This window comes from Theropithecus gelada, chromosome 8 (genome assembly GCF_003255815.1).
Source record: "Theropithecus gelada isolate Dixy chromosome 8, Tgel_1.0, whole genome shotgun sequence".
Classification (NCBI taxonomy): Eukaryota; Metazoa; Chordata; class Mammalia; order Primates; family Cercopithecidae; genus Theropithecus; species Theropithecus gelada.
Genome location: NC_037676.1, coordinates 99,732,865 through 99,759,653, shown reverse-complemented (window position 1 = coordinate 99,759,653; position 26,789 = coordinate 99,732,865). Strand labels below are relative to the sequence as shown.

Here is a 26,789-nt window from a genome sequence, read left to right as displayed (position 1 = left end):
TAACCATTGTGGAAGATAGTGTGGTGATTCCCGAAAGACCTGGAACCAGAAATACCATTTGACCCAGCAATCGCATTACTGAGTATATACCCAAAGGAATATAAATCATTCTATTATAAAGATGCATGCATGTGTATGCTCATTGCAGCACTATTCATAATAGTAAAGACATGGAATCAACCCAAATGCCCATCGATGATAGACTGGATAAAGCAAATGTGGTACGTACACACCATGGAATACTATGCAACCATAAAAAGAAATGAGTTCATGTCCTTTGCAGGGACATGGATGGAGCTGGAAGCTGTTATCCTCAGCAAATTAACATGGGAACAGAAAACCAAACACTGCTTGTTCTCACTCATAAGTGAGAACTGAACAATGATAACTCATAGACACAGGGAGGGGAACAACACACTAGGGCCTGTCCGGGGGTGCAGAGCTGTGGGGAGGGAGAACATCAGGAAAAATAGCTAATGCATGCTGGGCTTAAAACCTAGGTAATGGGTTGATAGGTGCAGCAAACCACCACGGCACATGTTTACCTGTGTAACAAACCTGTACATCCTACACATGTACCCCAAACTTAAAATTTTAAAAAATTGGCTTAAATTGGTTGGAACCAATATGGCTAACTGGAGTCGGCACAGAAGGAGCTTGCTGATGTCACAGACTGGATTTCCACCGTATGCTTCATACTAGCTCCTTCCAAATTTACACATGGGGCCCATGAGGCAGCATGAGAAGGTAACTATGCATGGCTGAGGACTTCCCAGACCCCCTTTCCTTCCACCAATCAATTGCTAATCCCAGAATCCATTCCCTATGCCTTTTCTAATAAAATTACTGCTTTAAAGCCAGCACAGGGAGATGGATTTGAGCTGGACTCCTGTCTTCTTGGGAGTTGACTTACAACAAAAAGTTTTTCTTTTCTCAGAAACCTGGTGTCTTAGTATTGACTTCTAGCAGGAGCCCCTTTGTTTGGTAACAGTTACAGGCAGGGTGTTTCTGTGAGTTGAGAGGTGTTGGGCAGAGCATCCTCAAAGATGGGAGAATCATTGCGCACACAGTCTGCTACTGTCATCTTGCCAGCTACATGCTGCTGCTTGGAGCCCCCATGACAACACTCTGCCATGTGGTGGCCTGGCTTGTGAAAGCCAGTGAAGGGCCATCTCTGTCCCTCCCATGTTTGCCAGTGCTGCTAGACTGCTGAGCGGAAGGCTGTCTCCTTGTTACTTCCAACCTCTGGTCCTAGCTCCACTCCTAAGCCATCTAAAATAAATACAGTCCCTTTCGCACCAGCAAGCCTTCCCAGTGTACTGAAAGAATTTGAAGAAGTGTCTTCTTCAAGGAAGTATGGTCAATTCCTTTAACTTTCCTTGTGGGATGTAGTTCAGGCTCCTTTGCTGTCCTGAATGCTTCAGACTTGATCATCTTTATTTAAAGCATGGCTTCCCGGGTTGGATGCAGCCATACCCTATCTGTGGCTTGGTGTGGCACGGGGAAGTGTGGAATGCACTTCCCTCGTTCTAGAAACTGCAGCGCATGCAGTCTATGATGGCACCAGGTTGTTGAGTGGAACTGCGTACGGCTCAGAGGGTACCAGAGCAGAATTTTAAATCTGACTGCATGGGTTCTAATCCTGACTCCAGTATTTACTGATGAGGGACTGTGGGAAATCATTTTAAGAACTTTTGGAATCTCAGTTTCCTCCTCTGTAAATGAGGAATACGAAAGACCCTACCATTATAAGGTTATATATTTGTTTTAAGTGGGGATCAAGTTACTAATTCAAGGAAAGCACATCGCACAGTGCTGGTATTATAATTATTAGTAATGTTTCAAGTACCGGTGTTGTCTAAACCCTTTCATGTTTCTCACATGATGTTCTGCCAGGCATCTGGATTTACCCATGTGGAGTCCAGGGTAGGACTCTTTCCTTGTTCAATTCTATCTTGTTGGAGTCTTTCTCTTATCCTAACCCTATCCTACTAATTTTAGTCTCTGGCTCATTGAGGCAGTCTATTCTATGTCTTTCCAAAATTCTCACCCTGCCCAAAGTTCAGGGAATTTCAGCACCTATAGTGGGGTAGCTTATGTTTTCCCCTTTCCTCTCTGAGAGTTGGTGAGTGGAATGGAGAATCTCAATGGAGAAACACACAGCTCCACAAACTCAGATGTGTAGAGTGGCAATTACGAGGTCCAGGGCTGGAGTCAGCAGTCCTGGGCTCAAGCTGCTGCTTTCCAGTTGTGCAATGTTGCCCAGCTAATGGATCTCTCTAAGCCTCAGTTTCCTCATCTATAGCATGTGAATGCTAGGGAAATTGACCTTGGGGGTTGTGGTGAGGATGACGTAAGAAGACACATGTGTGGCACATACATAGCAAGCGTTCGGTCAATAGGAGCTGTTATATTTCTATTGCTACTGTTGTTGCTGTTCTTGGTGGCCCTGGGTATGATCAAGCAGCCCTGACACTGAGAACCGCAGGGGTCTGGAAGAGGCAGTCATTTCTGGAGCAACATTAAAGCAGTCCCAAGGGAGAAAAGAGAAGGGGATGGAACAAGAGCTGGAGGATCTGATGGCTGGGGGAGCCAGGTCACAGTAACAGCAGCAGACCCGGTCCAGCTCATACAAGTGATCCTTTGTTCAGCCCTCTGCTGCCTGGCGTGTTCTCCTTAGACACTGAGGCTATTATGACACAGGCTTCCCTAGCAGCCCACACCATCTCCAGCTGCCAGGGTGAGGCATATGGAGTCAAGCTCCCCAGCTGTGCTCTGGCCAGCTCCCTGCTCATCTGGGGGTTGGGTGCTCAGCAGAGGGAGGGCCAGAGGGCCAGGTTGTGGGGGATTATGGAGTGAATCTTGGTGTGGCAAGAAATAGAAAACAGGCACTTACTTTTAAAATGTTGGTGTTTGGGAGGCCCCCAAAGTGAGTGGTTATAAAATGATGGTGGTGAATCGCAAAGGTAGTGGCAGGCTGTTCAGGCTTCTGAAAAGTATTTTTGCTCGATGGAAATAAAGTTTGTTGTAGCCTTCTATGCACATTAAAAATTAATCAAGTTGATTGAGATCTTTGTATAATTAAAGTCGTTTATAGGGATCAAAGAAGCCTCAACCGGGAAGGCTTTAAAATAGAAAGGATTTTGGCAGCACATTCTAGAGATCTTGGAGATAATTAAATGAAGCTTGCTTCCTCCAGACTTAACAACAATGAAACTGAAGAAACATCAGGGAGGAACAAACCAGGTTGTTTGTGTCTGTCTGGTCCCTGATTATCCCAGTGTGGCTGGCCTCGGTCCTTCCCCTTGCTCCGATGTGGCTCTGGAGGAGAGGCTCACCCCCAAACCCCACTGTGCCCCTGCTTCAGGTCATGCTCACGTCCCCTGTCTAGGAAGCAGGAGCCTGACAGACCAACTGAGGCCTTGGGGGACAGATGAGAAACCCCATCCCAGGGCCACAGCACCAGAGTCCCTCTGTTTAAAAAGGAAAAGAATTACAAGCAGGATCTATTCTGCTCCTGGGGTCCAGGACCACTTTGCAGCTTCCCTGAGGTTTCACTTCGCTCTGTGGTGACATCTTTTCAGCCTGTTCCAGAAACTGGGTTTCCTGTTGGCTGCTGGGTTCCTGGCACTGCCTCCTGCTCTTGGGTGGCCAGCCTGCACCTGGAGAGGGCTCTCTTCCTTCCTTCCCCTCAAAGTCTCTTGCTGGAGCCTGAAACAGTTCTCTTTCCCCACATCTAACATGTTTCATGAAGTCTGCCTTTGCTCTTACTTTCCTTTATGTTTAATGGTGCAAATGCTTGCAGCTCAGACCCTTTGTGTCACTTCCAGGGACCAGTATTGCAGTAAATTCCTAACTGGATGCTCTCTCTTTTTTTCTCCAATCCATTCTTCGCACCAAAATTATTTTTCTAGAGCACAGATCTTATCGTGTCATGCCAAACACAAAAATCCACAATGGTTTCTCACTGCCTACAGCATAACATTAAATTCTTGAGCCCAATGTTCATCAGCTTCCTTCATCTAACTGTATTCCCCCTTTCCCATTTTCTCTTCCTCTCTGGCCCTCTTCCATTCTAATGTGTCTCAACTGCGGCATGCAATTCAGAGTTCTACAGACTCAGAATGTGTAGAATTTTGCTTTATGCTTTTGCTCGACTATTCTCTCTGCCCTTGTTTTGTGATTACAATTTCACTCATTCTTCTAGTGATCTCAGTTGCTTTCTCTTTTTTGATGTCTGCTGAGATTCTCCCAAAGTAGAATTAACTGACCAATCTCTTTGTTCCCCCAGAGCTTTGATTTTCCCTCTATTTGAGCATTTGTTTTCCTTCTGCTCTGCATAGAGTTTGTGGTTTGCTTCCTTCCACCTTTCCCCACAGTAATGTCGTCTAAGGTTGGGCTTTGTCTTTTTCATCGACTATCTATCAAAAGCAGTGTTTTGCTTGCAATATAGCAGGTAATTAATATCTCTGTGTTGAACTGAATGGAATCTAAGACAAATTGCTTCTTTTCAATACTAATAACTTTGGTTTTCTATATTTTGAAATCATACTATGGGTGCAGACTCTCCAAGTTAGTACATAAGTACCTTTTCATTGCTGGAGTTTTGAAGTGGCCAATTATTCATACCAATCTCTGGTTCAATTGCTGAACTTACTGAGAAAAAGACACAGAAGTTAGATTGAAATCAAAATATGAAATTTGTCTCTGACAGAACAGGATTAGAAAATGCTATTTAGACCCAAGGCCAAAATAGGCAACATGCTTCTTCCCCATCTTGAATTGAACTTGTCCATCCAGGCAGGAATGGAGCAGCTGGGCACTGGCAGGCTCATGGCCCTGTGCCCTGTGCAAAGTAGAGTCTATCCTGGTGCTTGTTGCCTGGAGGAGGGAAGAACAAATGTGTCCTGCAGATAGCTTGATCTAAACTTGACAGCAAAAAAGAGCCCAGCATGAGCCACACATGTTCCTTTCTCATTGTCATGTCTCAGTAATCAGATAAATTGCTTCCCCTCAAAGGTAATCATTGTTTACTATTTAATGGATCTTTCCAGGTGGTTTCCTTTCATATATTTGTGGAACATAGGCCCATATATGTAATCGATATTTTGCACACATTGAGTTATACTGTATTTTCTGCAATATATTTTCCCCCATGATTATATATCTTAGAAATTGTTTCCTTTTCAGCACATGTAGATCTACCCCATTCTTTTAGATATCACCTGCTATATGCAAGCAAGGCACTACTTTTGATAGATACTTGATGAATAAGACAAAGTCCATCCTTAAAGAACGTTACAGTGGGGAAAAGGGAAATGCAGCAAACAACAAACTCTAATGCAAAGCAGAAGAAAAACATAATCCACGGTGTGAATTTATCAGATGCTATTGTGATTTTTTTTCTGGGTATAAAATTTTGGAATGATTATAATTTTTTCTCATTTTGTTGATGATATCATTAAACTGACTTCTGATTTCCATTGTGGTTGTTGGGATTTTAGCTGTTAGTCCACTGATAGAAAATAATCTGTCTTTTCTCTCTCTCTCTCTCTCTTTTTTTTTTTTTTTTTAAGACAGAGTCTTGCTCTGTCACCCAGGCTGGAGTGTGCAGTGGTGTGATCTCAGCTCACTGCAACCTCTGCTTCCTGCATTCAAGTGATTCTCCTGCCTCAGCCTCCCGAGTAGCTGGGATTACAGGTGTAGGCCACCATGCCAGGCTAATTTTTATATTTTTAGTAGAGACAGGGTTTCTCCATGTTGGCCAGGCTGGTCTTAAACTCTTGACCTCAAGTGATCTGCGCACCTTGGCCTCCAAAAGTGCTGGGCTTTCAGGCGTGAGCCCTCTCTCTCTATTTTTAACATAGCTTTTCTTTGTGTTCCACTGTGTGCCTTGGTATAGATAGGTATGAATCTATTTTTGTTCATGCTGCTTTAGAAACTTTGTGTATCTTGAATCTATGAATTAGTGTCTTTCAATACTATTGGGAAATTCTTAGCCATTATCTTTTCAAATATTTCTCCTGACATCTTTTCTCTCTTCTCTTGAAATACCAATTAGATATATGTTAAATCTGTTCTCCAGCTTTAATTTGTTCATATTTTCTATATGTTTTTTCTTTAATTCTTCATTCTGGATAATTTTTGGGGAATCTATCTTCTAATTCATTAATTGTCTCTTTTGTTGAATCCATTTTGCTGTTAAATCTATCTATTGAGCTTAAATGCTAATTATGACGTTTTTCATGCTTAGAAATTTTGTTTGTGTCTGTACAGATTTTCTTGATCTTTTAATAGTTTCTTGTTTATTACACGTATTTTTCAAGCTTGTATTTTCTTTTTTTGGTATGGTAAGCATAGCTATTTTATACTTTTTGACTGATAATTCCCATGTCTAAATTCTTTTGGGGTCTGTTTTTGCTGTCTATTGTTTCAGCTACTTCTCATCTTGCTGACAGATTTTCTTGTGGCTCAGTGAATTTCTATTGAGAAAAGCTGAGATACCTCAGTTTGAGTGTGTGTCTCTGTGTGTGTACAATTTCTTGAGGCAGAAATGAAAGTGAATTCTTCCAGTGAGTTTTGCCATTGCAATGCATCTGAGGTATTGTCAGTTCGGAAACTTTTAAAATTAAATACTTGTCTTAGGATTTCTTTTAAAAGTTATGTATTTTTATTTATGTATTTTTAATTGATAAAAATTGTATATATTTATCATGCACATCATGTTATTTTGAAATATGTATACATGGAGCAATGGTTGATAATTTTTAAAGACCACATCAGACTGTGAATCTTGGCAATAAATTACTGTGAGGCTTGTGGGTATAACTTACAAGTTCTTTTCCTCCTTCTGAGAATATAGTCCTCTGGGGCCTTAGCTTTATGGGATGACAATTTTCTATTAGTCTGCCCATTCTTGGTGGGTCTTGGCATCCCTCAGACTGTCAGAATGAAATACAAGTGCTCTAGGTTTGGCAGATGCCCTCGGAGGGAGAGCCCGCTTCTGCACTCTGCTGCCCAGTCTAGATTCTCACCTTCATTCGTCATCTTCCCTTAGTATTTCTTAATTATTTTGCAGCTCTTTCTGCCTCCAAGATGTTTTCAATATTTTTTTCTGGTATTTTAGTAGTTATAGCAGAAGAGCTTCTTTAGAATCCTAGCCATCTATATTATTCTTCTACAAAAGATTCAACCATTTCCTTTCTACAGGAAATTTAGTTTCATCCCCTAATGGTTTACTATTGCAAGTCATGCTGTGGTGAGTATGTATCTTTAAGTGCACATATGAGCACGTCTCTCAGGTAGATACCTATAATTGGAAGTGCTGGGTGAAAGGGTACATGTATTTTAATTTTGATACAAAGAGGCATTACTAATTTGTCACCCAAAAGCAGTGTACGAGCATGCTCTTTTTCATAACCTATCACCAGTACTATATTTTCTTTTAAAATTTTAATAGGTTTTGGGGTACAAGTTTCAGGTTACATGGATAAGTTCTTTAGTGCTGATTTCTGAGACTTTGGTGCAACTGTCGCCCAAGCAGTATATAGTGTACCCAATATGTAGATGTTTATCCCTCACTCCCTTCCCCACCTTCTTCCCCTACTGAGTCCCCAAAGTCCATTATGCCTTTGCATCCTCATAGCTTAGCTCCCACTTACCAGTGGGAAAATACAACATTTGGTTTTCCATTCCTGAGTTACTTGACTTAGAATAATGGCCTCCAGCTCCATCCAAGTTGTTGCAAAATACATTATTTCATTTCTTTTTATGGCTGACTAGTATTCCATGGTGTATGTATACCACTTTTTCTTTATCTACTTGTTGATTGATGGGCACTTAGGTTGGTTCCATATCTTCGCAATCAGCACTACATTTTCAAACTTAAGAATGTATGCCAATGTGATGGATAAGAGTATATCTCATAGTAGTTTTAATTTGGTAGTTTCTGTTCATTAGTGAGTTTTATCATCTTTTAGTATATTTATTGGCCATTTGTATTTTTTCTTCTGTGAAATGCTTATTTATATCCCCTGTACTATTTTTTTTAAGAACCAGATTGTTGTTATCTTACTGATTTGCACCATCTCTTTGCATAGTTTGGATACCAATCCTTTGTCTCCATATTTGTTGCAATTTCTTTTTCTCCAAAATTTCACATTAGATTTTAACTTAAGAAAAATTCCAATAGACCCATTTTAATATTTTTGTAACATCTTTTACCCCATAGCAATTCAAAAGTTTTATGTACTTAATATTTCAATTTCTTACTTTATGGCTTTTGAGTTTTCTACTATTTTTCTCTAATACTTTTATGGTTGTGTTTTTTATGTTTAACTCTTTAGTATATCTAGATTGAATTTGTATGTATAGTGTGACATAAGGGTAAAGGTTTTTTGCTGAATTGTTATGTATCATTTTTATTTTACTGAAGATAAGAAAAAACAACAGCCCTTTATTTTATACTAAATGTTCATGTGTACATTAGATAGTGTCTGGACTCTCTATTCTCTTTATTTGATCTATTTGTCTATTCTTGTTCCAACACCCTATTTTATATTATTTTATCTTTATATCATGTTTAGAAAGCTCTCAGAGTATGTCTCCCTTCATAGGTCTTTTTCAAAATGTATTTGGTCACTCTAATGTGTTCTTTATTTGAGAGGAAATTTTAGAATCAGCTTGTAAAATAGCATAAAAATCCTTTCATAATTTTGATTGCATTACATTAATTTATATTTACTTTAGAGGGAATTGGGGTTTCTGTAATAATAAACATATCAATTCAGGAATATAGATATCTCTTTATTTAGTCTAATCTTTAAAAATTTCCCATAACTTTTAAAAAACCTTTCTCTATATTGCTTTATGCGTATTTCCTGTTACGTTTTTCCCTAGATATTTTATATACTGCTTTAGTGAATGGAAATTTTATGAAGTTTTAAAATTGATTAGTTCCAGAAAAAGATTGATCGTATTGATCATGTATCTAGCTCCTTTGATTAATCCATTATTAGTTTTCATTAAAACATTATTTTGGTTGCTTCACATTTTCCTATAAAAATAAAAAAGCTGGCCGGGTGTAGTGGCTCACGCCTGTAATCCCAGCACTTTAGGAGGCTGAAGTGGGAGGATTACCTGAGGTTAGGAATTTGAGACCAGCCCGGCCAACATGGTGAAACCCCGTCTCTACCAAAAATACAAAAATTATCTGGGTGTGGTGGCACACGCCTGTAATCTCAGCTACTCAGGAGGCTGAGGCAGGAGAATTGCTTGAGCCTGGGAGACGGGAGTTGCAGTGAGCCGAGATCATGCCACTCCACTCCAGCCTGGACGACAGGGCAAGACTCTGTCTTAAAAAAAAAGAAAAAAATATTTTGTGATTTCTTAGATGATACATCAACTGTAAATAATGACATTTTTGTGTATATGAGTAAGTTTGCATGCATGATAAATGTTCTCCCAAACCCCACACTTGGATTATATAAACAGGTAAAAGAAGGTGGACAACCTAAGACTCTGATACACTAATTTGCCTGATCTAGAAACAACTAACCTGACCTTATCTAGCATCCCCTAAATAAGCCTGAAACTTCATGACTTGACCTCTTTCTAGCTCTTCGCCTTATCTGCTGCCTGTTTCTTTGTAAGCTTTCCATAGAAGCGAGGTCGAATGCAGATCCTTTGGTCTTTTAACTTTTTCAAATTATGCCCATTGTTTCCTTTTCTTGTCTTATACATTGGTTAGAATCTGCAATACAATAATGTTAGTAGACATCTTTGTCTTCTATCAGACTTTGATGAGAATGCTTTAAATATAAGGTTTGTTAGAGATTTCTGATAGTTTATCATGTTAAGTAAATTTGTTTGTTTCCAGTTCTAGCTTGCTAAGATGTCCCCTGCCCCCCCACCTCAAATCAGAGTAGGAGGTTGTTTTATCCAATATTCTTTGGAATCTGTTGGTTTTTGTGGCTTTTCTTCTTTAACCTGATAATGTGTTGAATTAAATTAATAGACATCTTAATACTTACTACAAAGATGTCTATCTTTGAATAATTAGCATAAACTCAATTTATCATGATGTATATTTAAAACATTTGCTACCATATTCTATTTGCTGTTATTGTATGACTTTTACATTTATTTTCCTAAGTGAGGTTCGTAGTTTTCTTTCTTTATTATTTTTTTCATCTTGGTGTCAAGGGTATGCCAGCCTCACATAATGAGACGAACAGCTCACCTATTCCACCCTGCTATGCTCTGTATTACTTTAAATAACACAGAGCTTGTGAGCTTAGCAGAACTTGTCATTAAAATTATCTGAGCTTACTATAATTTTCAGGATAACTCTCTGACAATCTAAACAATTTATTAAGTGATTATGGGTTCATTAAGTTTTTCCTACTTCTTCGTAAGTCATACACATTCATAGAAAAGCATACAATTCATGTGAACTTTGACATTTATTAATGTGAAGTTGTACAAAATATTTCTCATATTTTAAAAGGTATTATGATGCATACTTCTAAAAATTTTCATGAAGTTCAATTTATCGTTTTCTTTTGTTGCTTGTGCCTTTGATGTCATGTCCAAGAAATCATTGCCAGATCTGTCATGAAGATTTGTCCTATGTTTTCTTCTAAGAGTTTTATTATTTTAGATTTTACATTTAGATCTTTGATCCATTTTAAGCTAATTTTTGTATATGGTGTTAAGTAAGGGTCTAACTTCATTCTTTTGCATGTGGATATGCAATTTTCCCAGCATCATTTGTTGAAAAAATTGTCTTTTAACCATTGAATGGTCTTGATACCCTTGGCACCCTATATTCGTGAGGGCTTATTTCTGGGCTCTATTTTATTCTATTCATCTATATGTCTGTCTTTATGCCAGTATCACAGTGTTTTGATTCCTGTGGCTTTGTAATAAGTTTTGAAATTGGGAGATGTGAGTCATCCAGCTTTGTTATTCCTTTTCAAGATTGTTTTGGCTATTCAGGGTTGTTTGAGACTCCATATGGATATTAGGATGGGGTTTTCTATTCCCGTTGAAGACATCATTGGAATTTTAATAGGGATTGCATTGAATTTGTAGATTGCTTTGAGTAGCATTGACATCTTAACAATATTAAGTCTTCCAATCCATGAACATGAGATGCGTTTTCATTTACTTTGTCTTTTAAAATTTATTTAGCAATTTTTTTATAGTTTTCATTGTACAAGTCTTTCATTTCCTTGGTCAAGTTAATTTCTAAGCATTTTATTCTTTTTGATGCTATTGTAAATAAAATTGCTTTTTAAATTTCCTCAGATTGTTCATTGTTGCTATACAGAAATGCAACTGATTTGTGTGTGTTGGCTTTGCATCCTGCTAGTTTGCTAAATTAATTTACTAGTTCTAACAGTTTTTGTGTGTGAAATATTTAGGGCTTTCTACATAAGATCAAATCATATGTGAACAGAGATAATTCTACTTCTTCCTTTATAATTTGGTTGTCTTTTATTTCTTTTACTAGACTAATTGCTCTGCCTAGAACTTCTGGTTCTAAACCAAACAGAAGTGGTGAAAGTGGGCATTGTTGCCTTGTTCTTCATCTTAAAGAAAAAGCTTTCAGTATTTCACTGTTAATTATAATCTTCCTTGTGAGTTTTTCATATATGGTTTTATTAGTGAGGTAGTTTCCTTCTTTTCCTAGTTTGCTAATTGTTCTTATTATGAGAAGGTGTTTAATTTTGTCTAATGCCTTTTCAGTATCAATTGAGGTGATTATGTAAATTTTTTCCTTCTGTTAATGTGATGTGTTACACTGATTGATTTTTGTATGTTGAACCATCCTCAAATTCCAGGAATAAATCCTACTTGGTGATGGTGTATTATCCTTTTAATGTGCTGTCAGATTTGGTTTGCTAGTATTTTGTTGAGGATTTTTGTATCTGGGTTCATCAAGGATATTGACCTGTAGTTTTTTTTTTTCTTGTGATGTCTTTGTTTGGCTTTGGTATCAGGGTAACTCACTCATAGAGTGAGTTAGAAAGTGTTCTTTCCTCGACAACTTTTTGGAAAAGTTTGAGAAGGATTGGTAATAATTCTCTAAAAATATTTGATAGAATTCACCATGAAGCCATAAGGTCCAGGGCTTTTCTTTTTTTGGGAGTTTTTTCTTTTTAATTTCAATAGGTTTTTGGGGAACAGGGGGTGTTTGATTATGTGAATAAGTTCTTTAGTGGAGACTCCTGAGGTTTTGGTGTACCCATCACCCCAGTAGTGTAAACTGTACCCAGTGTGTAGTCTTTTAACCCTTGCTACACCCACTATTTTCCCTGAGTCCCCAAAGTCCAATGTATTATTCTTATGCCTTTGCATCCTCATAGCTGAGCTCCCACATATGAATGAGAACATATGATGTTTGGTTTTCCGTTCCTGAGTTACTTCATTTAGAATAATGGTCTCCAGTTCCAACCCGGTTGCTACAAATGCCATTATTTCGTTCCTTTTTATGGCTGAGTAGTATTCCATTGTGTGTGTGTGTGTGTATGTATATGTGTATATATACATATATATACACATTTATCACATTTGCTTTATCCACTCATTGATGGACATTTGGGCTGGTTCCATATTTTTGCAATTGCAAAGTGTGCTGCTATAAACATGCATGTGCAAGTATCTTTTTTGTATAATGACTTATTTTCCTCTGGGTAGAAACCCAGTAGTGGGATTGCTGAATCAAATGGTAGATCTACTATTAGTTCTTTAAGGAATCTCCACAGTTTTCCATAGTGGATGTACCAGTTTACATTCCCACCAAGAATGTAAAAGTGTTCTCTTTTCACCACATCCATACCAACATCTATTATTTTTTGATTTTTTGATTATGGCCATTTTTGAAGGAGTGAGGTGGCATTGCATTGTGGTTTTGATTTGCATTTCCCAGATAATTAGTGATGTTGAACATTTTTCCATGTGCTTATTGGTCATTTGTGTATCTTCTTTTGAGAGCTGTCTATTCATGTCCTTAGCCCACTTTTTTTTTTTATGTGACTGTTGGTAACACACTTTATTAATTTAAAAACGCCCTTCCCCATAGTGCACGGAACACGTGCACATTTTCCTACAAAGACATAAATAGTGATGTGGAGGTACGGTGGAGGTCATGCATCTATAGGTTCATTCAAGGAGGAACAGATTTGAGCTTTTGGATGATCAGTGTTTTGTAAATAGCAGCAACATTAGATCTAAGACAACACTGGACCTAGCAGGACCTTTTCTTTGGGTGGCATTAATTATTCCAGATTCAGACCAGGCTGTCTTCTCTGGGCCCAGGCTCTGCCTCTCCCTCCTGTGTCCCCACACTTAGACATGAAAGCCATAATCATTGGGCACCTCAGAGGAAAAAAAGGGTGTTGGAGGAGATAGGAGGCATTGTTGAGCAGCCCTCCCACCGCTGGGAGCCTCTGTTGTTTCCAGTTAACTGCCTTTCTGGAAAGCAATTCTGTTCTGTGATGGCGGCAGCAGAATGAAACATCAAATTACATGGCACAGGATCCAAACTTGTTGTTCTCATCCCCAGGGCATCAGAGTTTAAGAAGTTTAGCTTGAGGCTGCTTCTTTTAAAAGCAAGATGTAGGTTGTGCCATTAAAAAAAAAAGATGGCTGAAAACATGAAAGCAGAAAGTTCAGACATCCTAAAACTTGAAGCAAAGATAGTGCTGGTCAAATCTTCTCCCTCAGCCCTCCTAGGTGTCTAAACCCGCTTTTTAACCGAATGCTTCCCGCAGCAAGGCTCTGCCCTGGCTTTGCCTTCTTGCCTCCTCAAAGCAGACTGCAGTTTCTTTCAACCCACAAGAGGTGCGAAACACCACGTTCCTCATTTGTTGTAAGGAATCCACAGGCATGCAACAATTTCAGTATTCAGTGGATGTTTTCCCAGGCAAACTCCACTAGCAGAGGACGAGGAAGACTGCACATCCTGATGTGACGTGGATGACATGGATGGGGTAAGGCCACAATTACCATGATGATGTGGCTGGCCCTGGGCTTAGCCGACTTTTTAATGGGATTTTTGTTTGTTTTTCTTGCTGATTTGTTTGAGTTTTCCCTGAGCCCGGCTTGCTTTCCCCATATCCTATAAATTTTGGTGTGGTTTTTTTTTCTGTTTGTTTGCTTTTTTGTTTTTAATTTTTGTTTTCTTTCATCTCTGAATATTTTCTAATTTCCTACATGACTTCTTCTTTGATTCATTAGTTGTTTAAGAGTGTGTTGTTTAATTTGCACAATTTTGCAAATTTTCCAGTTTTACTTGTTATTGATTTCTAACTCCATCCATTGTGGTAAAAAAATAAACTTCGTATGATGTCTACGTTTTAAAATTAATTGAGATTTAATCTGTGGCCTAACGTATAGTTTATCCTTAAAAAGTCCTGTGTGCACTTGAGGAGAATGTATATCCTGTTGTCCTGTTGTTCTTGGGTAAAGTGTTCTGTACATGCTTGTTAGATGTAGTTGGTTTACATCTACATCTGTTTACATCTGTGTTGTGTAAGTCCTCTATTTACTTACTAATCTTATGTCTGGTTGTTCTATCCATTGAGAGGAGAGTATTGAGGTTTCAACTATTTTTAAACAACTGTTGATTTCTCCCTTAATTTCCATTAGTTTTTGCTTTGTGTATTTTGATGGTGTGTCATTATATGTGTAAATGTTTATAATTATTATATATTATTGTTTATAATTATTCTATATAATATATTCTTTAATTAATATATAATGTTTTTCTTTGTCTCTTATAAACTTTTTTGACTTAAAATCTGTTATGCCTGATATTAGTATAGCCACCCATGATCTCTTTTGGTTACTATGTGCATTGATTATCTTTTTCCATCGTTTTACTTTCAATCTGTGTCTTTAGATTTAATGTGAGTCTTTCATAGATGGCATATAGCTGGGTCATATGGTTTAATACATTCTGCAATCTCTGTCCTTTGATTGGAAAATGTAATCAATTTACTTCTTTTATTTTGAAATGGAGCCTCACTCATTCTGTCACCCAGGCAGGAGGGCAGTGGCACAATCTTGGCTCACTGAAACCTCTGCCTCTTGGGTTCAAGCAATTCCCCTGCCTCAGCCTCCCAAGTAGCTGGAATTACAGGCATGCAGCACCACTCCTGGCTAATTTCTTTTGTATTTTTAGTAGAGATGAGGTTTCACCACATTGGCCAGGCTGGTATTGAACCCCTGACCTCAAGTGATCTGCCCACCTCGGCCTCCCAAAATAGTAGGATTACAGGCATGAAGTAACGCACTCAGTCCCACTTACATTTAAAGTAATTATTGATAAGGAGACATCTTTGTCATTTTACTATTTGTTTTGTATACGTCTTACAGCTTTTTAATCCCTTATATTCTTCCTTATTGTCTCTTGTGTTTTGTCAGTTTTTTGTAGTTAAAATATTTAAATTTTTCTCTTGTTTCTTTTTGTGTATATTCTGTAACTATTTTGTGGTTAACATGGGTATTACATTTAACATTATAAAGTTATAACACTCTTGGCTGGGTCTGTAGTCCCAGCACTTTGGGAGGGCAACACAGGCATATCACTTGAGACCAGGAGTTTGAGACCAGCCTGGCCAACATGGCAAAACCCCATCTCTACTAAAAATACAAAAATTATCCAGGTGCAGTGGCACACGTTGGTGGTCCCAGCTACTTTGGAGGCTAAGGCACAAGAATTGTTTGAACTGGGAGGTGTCGGCTATAGTGAGCTGAGATTGTGTCATTGCACTCCAGCCTGGGTAACAGAGTGAGACTCTATCTCAAAGAAAAAAAAAGTTGTAGCACTCTACTTTGAACTCATTCCAGCTTAACTTCAATAACATACAAAGACTTTGTTCCGTTGCTTTACAGTCCTTTCATTTGTTGATATCACAAAATTATATCTTTATACATTGTGTGCCCCAAGAAATAAACTATTAGTCTCTTAAATCATGGAGAAAGCAAAATGTGAAGTTACAGATCAAAGTTATTATTATACTGGCTTTAAGACTAATCTTTTAGAAAATGTATTAGTCACAAATCAGGTAGAAAACAAAAGGTATAGTTACACTTTTGTAGAAAATAAAAACTATTATTACAAAATACTAGCTTTTATAATTGTCCAACTATTTTTTACCTTTATTAAGATCTTTATTTCTTCAAGTTACTGTCTAGTGTCCTTTTATTTCACCTTGCAGGAATCCCTCATGATTTTCTTTTAGGGAAGTTGTAGTGGTAATAAACTCCCATAACTTCTGTTTATCTGGGAATGTCTTAATTTCTCCCTCGTTTTCGAAGAACAGTTATGCCTGATATAGAATTCTTGGTTGGCTTTTTTTTTTTAATTTTAGCACTTTGAATATACTAGCCCATTACCTTTCATCCTCCAAAATTTCTAATGAGAAATTGGCTGATAATCTTACTGAGGATTTCTTGTATGTGACTAGGTGCTTCTCTCTTGCTGCTCTCAGGAGCTCTCCTGCTGCTCTCTTTTTGTCTTTTCAAAGTTTGATCATACCTTGGTGTTGGTCTCTGAGTTCATTTTACTTGGAGTTTATTGAGCTTCTGGGATATTTATGTTCATGTCTTTCATCAAATTTTCAAAGTTTTCAACCATTATTTATTCAAACATTCTCTGTGTCCTTATGTCTTTCTCTTCTACTGAGATTCCCACAATGCATGTGTTGGTCCACTTGATGGTGTCCCAGAAGTGTCTTATATTCTGTTCACTTTCTTGTAATCTTTTTCTTTCAGCTCCTCAGACTCAATAATGTCCATTGTCCTATCTTCAAGTTTTTGCAGATTCTTTCTTCTGCCTATTCAAATCTGACTTGAAATCCCTCTAGTAAATTCTTCATTTCAGTTATTGTGTTTTTCAGCACCAGCATTTCTTTTTGATTTCACTTTAGGTTTTTCTCTTTATTGATATTTCCATTTTGTTCATACATCATTTTCTTGACTTTCTTCACATCTTCCTTTAGTTCTTTGGGCATCTTTAAAAGAGTGGTTTTAAAGTCTTTGATGAGAAGATCTGCCATCAGATCTTGTTGAGGGGCAGTTCTGTTGTTTTTTTTTTTCTCCCTTTGAATGGGCCTTTCTTTGCTGTTCATTTGAGTTTTGTGAATTTTTGTTAAAAATTAGACATTTAAATCTAATAATGTGGTAACTTTGGAAATCAAATTCTCCCCTTCTCCCAGGGTTTGCTGGGTTTTGTTATTTTTAATTGTTTTGGATTTGATTGTTATGGGTTGTCTCTGTGCCAAGGATCAGCCTGAAGTGTAAACTCAACATCTTCTCAAGTCTTTTCTGAGCCTGTGCCTTTCCCTGGGCATGTTTGGTCACTTTCTAATTCTCCCTGCATATGCAGTTATTTTTAAATATTCCAGTGTCTAATATCTGGCTCCAAAAAGTGAAAAAATAGAAAAAAGAAGGTGGAAAGGGCACTTTAAATTCCTTGGAGTCAAGCGCAGTGGCTCATGCCTGTAATCGCAGCACTTTCGGAGGCCAAGGCAGGGTGGTCACGAGGTCAGGAGTTTGAGACCAGCCTGGCCAACATTAGTGAAGCCCTGTCTCTACTAAAAGTACAAAAAAAAATTAGTTGGGCGTGGTGGCACCTGTTGTGCCTGTAATCCCAGTTATTTGGGAGGCTGAGGCGGGAGAATCGCTTGAACTCAGGAGGCGGAGGTTGCAGTGAGCCGAGATCATGCCACTGCACTCCAGCCTGGGTGACAGAGTGAGACTCCATCTCCAAATAAATAAATAAATAAATAAATCACTTGGACATCATTTCAGGCAGAGAAGGAAGAGCTTGCCAACACTTTTTTGCACCTCTTTGGTCAGAAGCAGAAATTAGCAATCAAAGCACAGAGCACAGATCTCTGATATCTGGAGGACAGAATGTTTTTTGCTCACTTTGGTTCCTGCAAGTTGTGTGCGGATTGCTCTAGGAACCCATGCACAACCACCTGCCATGGGGCTGAGGGGTGGGGGATGGGTAGCTGCTACTGGGCTAAGAGCTGAAATTGATCAAAATTAATGCAATTTACCATTCAAGCCTTCCCCTGGAGTTGCAAACTCCAGTGTTTGAAAATAGTTAAATCAGACAGATCCTGCCAGTGCAATTTTTGTCTAGATAGGGGGACATATTACTGGTGCTTCCTACTCTGCTGTCTTCTCAGAATCCTCTCTACATTTTTTTTTTCTTACTACAGTGGCCAAATTCCTTAACCTCCAATATGTAGTACACCCTTTCCTTTCTAAATAGTTTGTAATTACTCTTTAATTAACTAGTTTTTTTGAAAAGCGTTTTTGAATTTCCAAATAAATTAGGTGGCTGTGTGTGTGTGTGTGTGTGTGTGGGTGGTTATATTAGTTTCCTACTGAAGCTATGATAAACTACCACAAATTTAGTGATGTAAAACAACACATTTTTTTTCTCCTATAGTTCCAAAGGTCGTAAGTATGGAATCAGTTCTCACTGGGCTAAAGTCAAGGTATTGGTAAGTCTAGTTTATTTTGAAGGCTCTGAGGGGAGAATCTGTTTCTTTGCCTTTTTCCCCTTCTAGTGGCTGCCCGACTCCTTGGCTTGTGGACCCTTTTTTCACCTTCAAAGCACGCCATTCCAATCTCTGCTTTTGTCGCCACGTTGCCCTTTCTTTCCTCTTATAAGAACACTTGTGATTTCATCGTTCATCCTACCTAGATAATCCAGCGTACTCTCCCCATCTCAAGATCATTAACTTAATTATATCTGCAAAGTTCTTCTATCCATAGAGTAACATATTCACAGGTTGTGGTAACTAGGATGTGGACACTTTATGGGGCCATTATTCACCCTACCTCAGAGGTGCCCTTCTCTAGTTGTGAGTTTTTGTTTTTGTTTTTTTTTCTGAAATGGAGTCTTGCTCATTGCCCAGGCTGGAGTGCAGTGGCGCGATCTTGGCTCACTGCAACCTTCGCCTCCCGGGTTCATGCCATTCTCCTGTCTCAGCCTCCCAAGTAGCTGGGACTATAGGCGCTGACACCACACCCGGCTAATTTTTTGTATGTTTAGCAGAGACGGGGTTTCACCGTGTTAGCCAAGATGGTATCGATCTCCTGACCTTGTGATCCGCCCGCCTCGGCCTCCCAAAGTGCTGGGATTACAGGCATGAGCCACTGAGTTGTGAGTTTTTAATGTGTTTTATTTCTGCCTTAGTGAATTTGTTGATTTTTTTTTTTGTGGAAAAATTAAGATTTTTAAAGTTTTGAAGAATATTATAATTTAAACACCTGGTGACAACATATAGTAAGAGTGTATTAAAACTGCTAAGACCAATTATACAGAAAACAGGAGAAAAGGTGGTCTCTTGGAAAAAAATGAATCAGTAAATGATTACATAAAATCAGACAAGAAAAGATAAAATTAGAGTTAAATTGAAATATCATATGAGTTTATAATATTAAAATAGCTTCCACTGTGTCACTCATGTAGCATAGAAAGGTTTTGGTGTAACTATTCTTATAGCCAGTAACAAAACAAAATCCTGGAATAAACAGTGGATGCTAATGGTGACCATTGTTTTTCAGCAGCGTGTCCAAGGGCTCTACAACCCTATCCTGCAAGATCTGGGAAATGGAGAAAAACTATCTGCGAGGCCCCACTTGAAGTCTTTTGGTTGGGACTCTTGATTGCTTGCTCTTTCATTATGTGCCTTTGTATCAGAAGGAAGTTGTAATGGAATTTTGCCATGGCTGGAGTTCACAGTGGATTTCGCCCTGGGTGGTGGTTTTAAGTAAATTTAACCACAGGTCTATAATTGGCTTGCTGGAATTATAACCTGAAAGTTCCCTGCAGGGCTTGGCATCAGACTCCTGGCATTCTTTGTATACTCTACCCTTAAGCACTATGCAAGCAACCCCAGCTCTGGATCCTGGGACTCTTTACATAATTGGTGTTTCCAATGTTTGGGCAGAGGGCTGAAATCAATATGGGCAATATCTAAATATTATTTAAGCATTGCATGTGATAGTGAATAAAGGGTGGTGAAACCCTTTGATCAGCCTGTCTTTTGGTGTTCTGAAATTCATCCCATTGTGATTCAAAGAATCAAAGTATAATCTATCCCAGAGATAGCAAAATTCTAAAATCTAATCAGCTGCAAAACATGCACGAACTTATTTAGATTTAACTGTAAGTGATCCTGGTTTCTTTGCTTACAAGTCATGGTAAAATAACATTTTTAATTTTGCTCTAATCCGTCAGAGGTGACTTGACTTTCTAGAATTGTATGAGGCTAATTAAAATACTGGCATAGTTTACGCCATAGACAATTCGTTTAGAGAAGTGGGTTTTATGTATATTTGAAAATATTTTCTTTTTGCCTTCTATTAGTCAGTTTGGATGAAAATGGGATTCTAGATTTAAAATTGTTTTCTGTTAGTAGATTCAATATATTTCTCCCTGGTGTTTAGGCATCTGATGAGAAATTTTATTAGGATATGCCTGAGCATGGGTCTTTTTTTGTTAATAGTCTAGGGCACTTGGAAATTCCTTTCTAGAACTTTGGAATATTTTCTTATGTTAAAAATTACTTCCCAGTCCCACATTTGAAAAATCATAGGTGATACTGGGCTTCATGAAGTAATCCTCCACGTCTCTTACTTTTTCCTTCATCTTTTTTTTTTTTTTTAATCTTTTTGCCCTAGTTATGGATGATTTTCTTGGCTTCACTCTTCAGAAAGGTAACGTGGTCTCTAATCATATTACTCTATTCTATTCCCCTCAAGGAGAGTGATTTTTTATCTCAGGAGTGATATTTTGACTGCAGCTGGGAGAATGAACTGGAGGATGTATCACTGGAGAGAAGGAGACCAGTAAGGAGCTTTTGCAGTAGCATGGATGAGAGATGATGGTGACTTGTGCTGCAAAAATTGAGGGAAGTAGAAGGATTAGAGGAAATTAGGAGTTGGAATGGATAGTATGTGGGGATTTGATTTAGCATCGAAGAAGAGGAAGAAGCCAGGATGAGGCTCTGGTTTAGACTTTGGCAGCTGGATAACTATTACACCATAGAGGTCTCAGGAGTAAGAGCAGCTATAGAGGTAGATAATGAGTTCAAGTTTGGATATGTTGAGTTTTAGGTGCCTCTGAGTCATATGGATGGAGACATCTATCGGACAGCTGGATTTATTGGTTTGGAACTCAGCAAAGATATCTGATAAAGAGTTATGGCTTATGGATTTAGTAGCATATAGATAGAAATGGAAGCATAGAGCTAATAATATTACTCAGTGAGAATTAGTAGAACGGAAAATGATGTTTAAGGGACAGATGGAGGAAGAGAGGTCTACAAAGAGGCAGAGAGGGAGCAGATAGAGAATGTATTAGTTTTTGAAAGTGGCCATAACAAATGAACACAAATTCATCATTTAAAAATAATATCCATTTGTTATCTCAGTTCTGTAGGTCAGGAGTCTAGGCACAGCATGACTCAGCTGGTTTTTAGTTTGTTCTTAGCTTAGAGTTTCAGCAGACTGAAATCAAAGAGTTAGCAGAGCTGCAGTCCTTGCTGGAAGTCCCAGCAGGGAGCATCCATTTCCAGGCGCTCTCAGGTTATTGGCAAAGTTCCTTGCTGAATGGAAGATGTCCTCAGCTTCTAGAGGCTACTCACACTCCCTGGCTCATGACTCCCTTCAAAGCTGGCAATGGCAGCACAGTCCTTTTCACATTTTGACTCTCTATTGCCACATCTCTCTGACCGACTCTTCTGCCTTCCTCTTCCGCTTTTCAGGGCAGATGTGGTTACATTGGTCTCACTTGAATAATCCAGGTCACTCTCCCTATTGAAAGGTCAGCTGATTAGTAACCAGAGCTCCATCTGTAAAGTCTTCTCACAGCAAAAACTAGATCAGTGTTTAATTGAATAATTGAACGATGAGAATTTTGAGAGTACACATTTAGAATTCTGCTTATCACAGAGAGACAGAAGACAAACCAGAAGAGTGTAGTGTTATGGAAACTAAAGGAGTAGTGTTTCAAAAAGTGGGGAGTAATCAACAGTGTCGAATCCTATACAGATGTCAGGAAAGATGGGGCCTGGGAGTGGAGCATATGCCAAATTATAGTGGGTGTTTGGGGGACTGGGAAGCAAGAAGCAGAGAATAGGGATGCAGACAACTCTTTAAAGGAGTTCACCTGTAAATAGGAGAAAAATAAGACAGCAGCTTGGGAGAGTAATTATATATATATATTTTAGATGGAAAAGACCTAAGGCCTTTTAAACACTGGTGGTGAAAAGACATTGGAAAGAGAAAGAAAGGGCAGCAATTCAAGATAGAGGGATAACTTAGAGAACAAGGAGTTCAAGGAGTGGGGATGTGAGGGACCTTGGAGCATTGGCCAAGAGACTGGTTGTTGACAAGAGAAACATGATTTTCTTTGTACAAAAAAGGAGGATAGAAGGAAGGTGTAATGACATGAGTCTGGGGACAGGAAGGTGGAAATAATCCTCAGATAGCTTCTGTGTCCCCTCTCACAGAAAGGTGGTCTGCTGAGAGAGTATTTTCTGGTAGCTTATTAAGTCCTGTTAGAGCAGCGGCAATGTCTGTCTTTTCACTGTGTTTTGCTTATGCTTAGTGCAGTGTCTGGCACATGGTTGACACCCAACCGATATTTGTTGAAAGAAACAATGAATGAATAAATAAATGCACAAGGCTGAGAGTGTAAAGAAGTCATAGGGGCTTTGGTAAGAGTGGAGAAGGTTTGATATAGCCACTGCCGAGAAAGCTAACTAGAAAAATGCAAAGACTATCTTAAGGATCCAGGTAAGGCCAGAGACCATGATTAGCTAGAGTTTTGATGGATATTTTGATTTTCTTCACCACTGCTCAGAAGCTTAGGCAGAGACGAGGGATGCCAGAAGCCCAGGTAGAGATGAGGAAGGCCAGATGTTTACATTGGTTTGGGTGTGGGATTTTGCCAGGCAGTTGCAACAGGAGGACAGATGGAGTAAGGGAGTTGAAGATATTGGCAAAGGAGCGGCTGAAGTAATGAGCTGTGGGATCTGGACCGTGTGGGCAAGGAAGTGAAGAGAGGAGGAATTGATCCATAGAAGGGATGGATGGCTTGGGGTTCTCAATGTGATAGGCAAAACCCAGATGGAGTGAGAGCAGTAAAGGCCTGGGGAAAAGATTGAAGATATAGCAAGGTGCTTTAAATTGGGTAGCATTCCTGAATGGCCTGGTGGAAGGTTTGGAACCAGTGGGAGTTCAGGACTAAGGAGATAAAATCAAGGAGGTACAGGGATGAGAATGAAGGTGAGGATAGCATCCATTAGAACTTACATTTAATAATAAAGAGAAGCCCGTGATTGTGGTGGGTTTAACTGGCTGGAAAGCCACACAGAGTTATTTTTTGCAGGACTTTGGTGGATAGTGGAGTGGTCATTTTAGAAATAATCATCCTCCATCTGAACTGATAGAATGTCCAAAGAAGCATGGGTTCTTGGTGGTGGGGGATAGCCTGGTTTCCCTGGAATGTGGTAGCCAAGGTTTTGAGCGTGTTTAGGACTGGAGAGGTGCTGAGTACTGTGCCTAAATTATTACTTGTCGTTTGTGTCATTCACTTCTATCTCCTTGCACTAAAGTTCTTACTAGTGTATTAATTCTTGATAGCTGCTCTAACAAATTACCACAAATTGGAAGTCTGAAATCAGTATCACTGGGCTGAAACCAGAGTCAGCAGGGCCATACTCCCTCCAAAGGCTCTAGAGGAGCATAGGTTCCTTGCCTCTTCCATCTCCTGGTGGCTCCCAGCATTCCTTGGCTTGTGGCCACATTCCTCCAGTCTTGGGCCCTGTGGTTACATTGCTTCCTGTTCTGTGTCAAATATCCCTCTGCCTCTCCCTTATCAGGATACATATGATGGCATTTAGGCCCCATTCAGATAACCCAGGAGAATTTTCTCATCTCAAGATCTTTGACTTAGTCAACATCTGCAAGGAATTTACTACAATCATGTCACTTAGTGATCAGATACATTCTCAGAAGGCCCAAGACATTACTGTACATTACTATATACTTTATAAACACTGTGCCTTGAACTACACTAACTTTATAAAAATATTTTTCTTTCTTCAATAATAAATTAACCTTAGATTATTGTAACTTTTTAACTTTATGAACTTTTAAATTTTCTTAACTTTTTGACCCTTTTGTAATAATACTTAATTCAAAATACAAACACACTGTATAGTTATACAAAATATTTTATTCTTTATATCCTTATATAATAAACTGTTTTCTATTTTCAAAATTATCAATTATTTTAAACATCCCCCCACGTCCTCAGGCATGTTCCAGCATCTGGATGGCCACCTGGACCTCTGTCATCTTTCAGGAGATGTTGCCAGCACTCTTGCTTATGATAGACAGTTTTCAAGGGTAGCCTGCAGCTTATTAAAAATTATCTTTTAGGAGATAGCAAGAGGTGGTGGTCTCTTCCACCTTTCTCAGTTTCCTGTCCATATTTTTTGAATGTAGTGTTGGCAAGCCAATAGGTACAAAAGCTCTAGAGATGGAGACAGCACTGTGAATCGACATTTCTTTGCAATCATTCTTCCTATAGGGTTCAATTTAACATTTATAAACATACTTTTGATATGTAGGTACTGGCTACCAGAGAATTGAGTGAAACATATTTTCTTGTCTTCAGTTACCTCACAGAGCATTGAAGGAAAGAGGTATTGAAGTTGCTATTTAAGCCAAGGCAAAATGACTAAAAGCTAAAGTGAAGTGAAAGTAACAAGTAATGAGAAGAATAGATCCACTTGCATGGCAAAACAAAGAATATGGGATCTACAGTCAGACAAACATGGGTTGGAACCATCCCCACTGTTTGCTAACTAAGTGACATTAGGCAAGCTACTTCACCTTTCCAAGGCTTTGTTTTCTTAGTTCCAACCTAAAGATGATAACATATATTCACGGGGCTAGTTGAAGATGTCATAAGAGAATATATATATAGAGTGCAGTTTCTGTCATGGGAAGCCAAGGCATGAAGGAAAACTTAGTGCGCTGGAAAGAACATGGCCACTGGGATGTTATGAGTTCAAATTCTGCTCCTATCAGTCACTAGGTGTATGGGTTAATTACACAATATCCAAGAGACTTTTCTTTTTCTTTTTTAAAACGGGAATCACTCAGACTGCATCCTGTACCCTCTTACTCTCTCAGAGGAAGAGAAGAACGATCATCAATGGCAAATGGCAGTTGCAGAGAAGGAACACCAAGGGCTCACTTCATGCTGAGAGGAGAACACAGCTCCTCCTCTTGGTTACCGGAGCTCTACACATTCAGAGAAATTTCTCTAGTAAAAAACTATAGAAATGATTCCTGAGAGTATAGTCTTTCTGACTAGAAAAGAGCTATTTATAGTCTTTCTGACTAGAAAAGAACCTTTTCTGATCTGCAAATACTTAATAATACTTTGCGGGGATATTGGGAAGATTAGAAAGGATAATTTTGGTTAATATTATGGAAGAAAGCGATTCATTCTATTTGAGAAGGGATCTAGGTTAATTATAGGGTAGAGCTGGAATCTGAACTGGGTCTTGAAAGTTGAAAATTTTGATAGCTGGAGAAAGAAGGAAAGGCATTTGGTATGAAGGAACGACATGAACAAAAAAATACAGAGTACATTGTGCGTGCAGGAAATGGTGTGTATGCTGTCATGGTGGATAGTGGAGTATGGGTGGAGAGCACCAGCAGGGACAGCTGGGGAGATGGGCTGGGGCTGGATGATGAAAAGCTTGCTGGAAGTGCCAAGAGGTGGTTTAGAGGAGGCCCAGCTTCTTAAATTAAGACAGCATTCTCCAAAGAGTAGTGTGCAGGATGATACAAAGAACTGTGGTAAGAAAATAGTAGAACTTCCAGAGAACTTCTCTCTGTATTCATTTTATATTTCATTCCTCCCAATCTTTATTTTAATGAATGTTTTGTATTGCTTATAAAATACTGTACAGTAACTGATACTTATAATCTACTATATATACGTATGTGTAAAATGGTTACTGATGGAGTGTAGGATCAAAAGTTAAGAGACCACACAGTCCTTTAAGGCACAGCAGCACAGCCTGCCCCACACTCCCACTAAGAGTGTAGTCATATGGTTCAGCTCTGTGTCCCCACCCAAATCTCATTTTGAATTGTAATCCCCATAATCCCCATGCGTTGAGGGAGGGACCTGGTGGGAGGTGATTGAATCATGGGGGTCATTTCCCCCATGCTGTTCTCGTGATAGTGAGGGAATTCTCATGAGATCTGATGTTTTTATAAGTGTTTGACAGTTCTTCCTTCACATCTGCTCTCTCCTGCCGCCATGTAAGACATACCTGCTTCCCCTTCTGCCATGATTGTAAGTTTCCCGAGGCTTTCCCAGCCATGTGGAACTGTGAGTCAATTAAACCTCTTTCCTTTGTTTACAAATTACCCAGTCTCATGTAGTATCTTTACAGCAGTGTGAAAATGGACTAATACATGTAGGCAGACTCCTGGTTGGGCCCAGGGATGATGATGTACTGTTTAGGTGGACAAATTGGTTCTATGGCTCTAGGATACCATGTCTGGACTCTGGCAGTTGCCTTTAAAGCAAGTGTGAAGAAACAGTTGTTCCAGATGCTGAGGCTGAGTCCCATTGGCCATATCGACAACATCTTCCAACATCTAACTTGTCCTAACAACCCTCTACAAGTCCATGTATTTTGTTACTGGTTTACCTT

The 26,789-nt window shown here is 38.9% G+C and overlaps 1 long non-coding RNA gene and 1 other non-coding gene across 2 annotated transcripts in view; one reads left to right on the top strand and one right to left on the bottom strand.

Annotated features, from left to right (window-relative positions):
• LOC112629944 overlaps positions 1–26,789 on the top strand; it is a 496,138-nt gene that overhangs the window by 63,322 nt on the left and 406,027 nt on the right. The window lies entirely within an intron of this gene.
• LOC112630920 lies at positions 25,207–25,420 on the bottom strand. The gene has a single exon (XR_003121033.1). It is a non-coding gene; the product is annotated as a small nucleolar RNA U3 (small nucleolar RNA).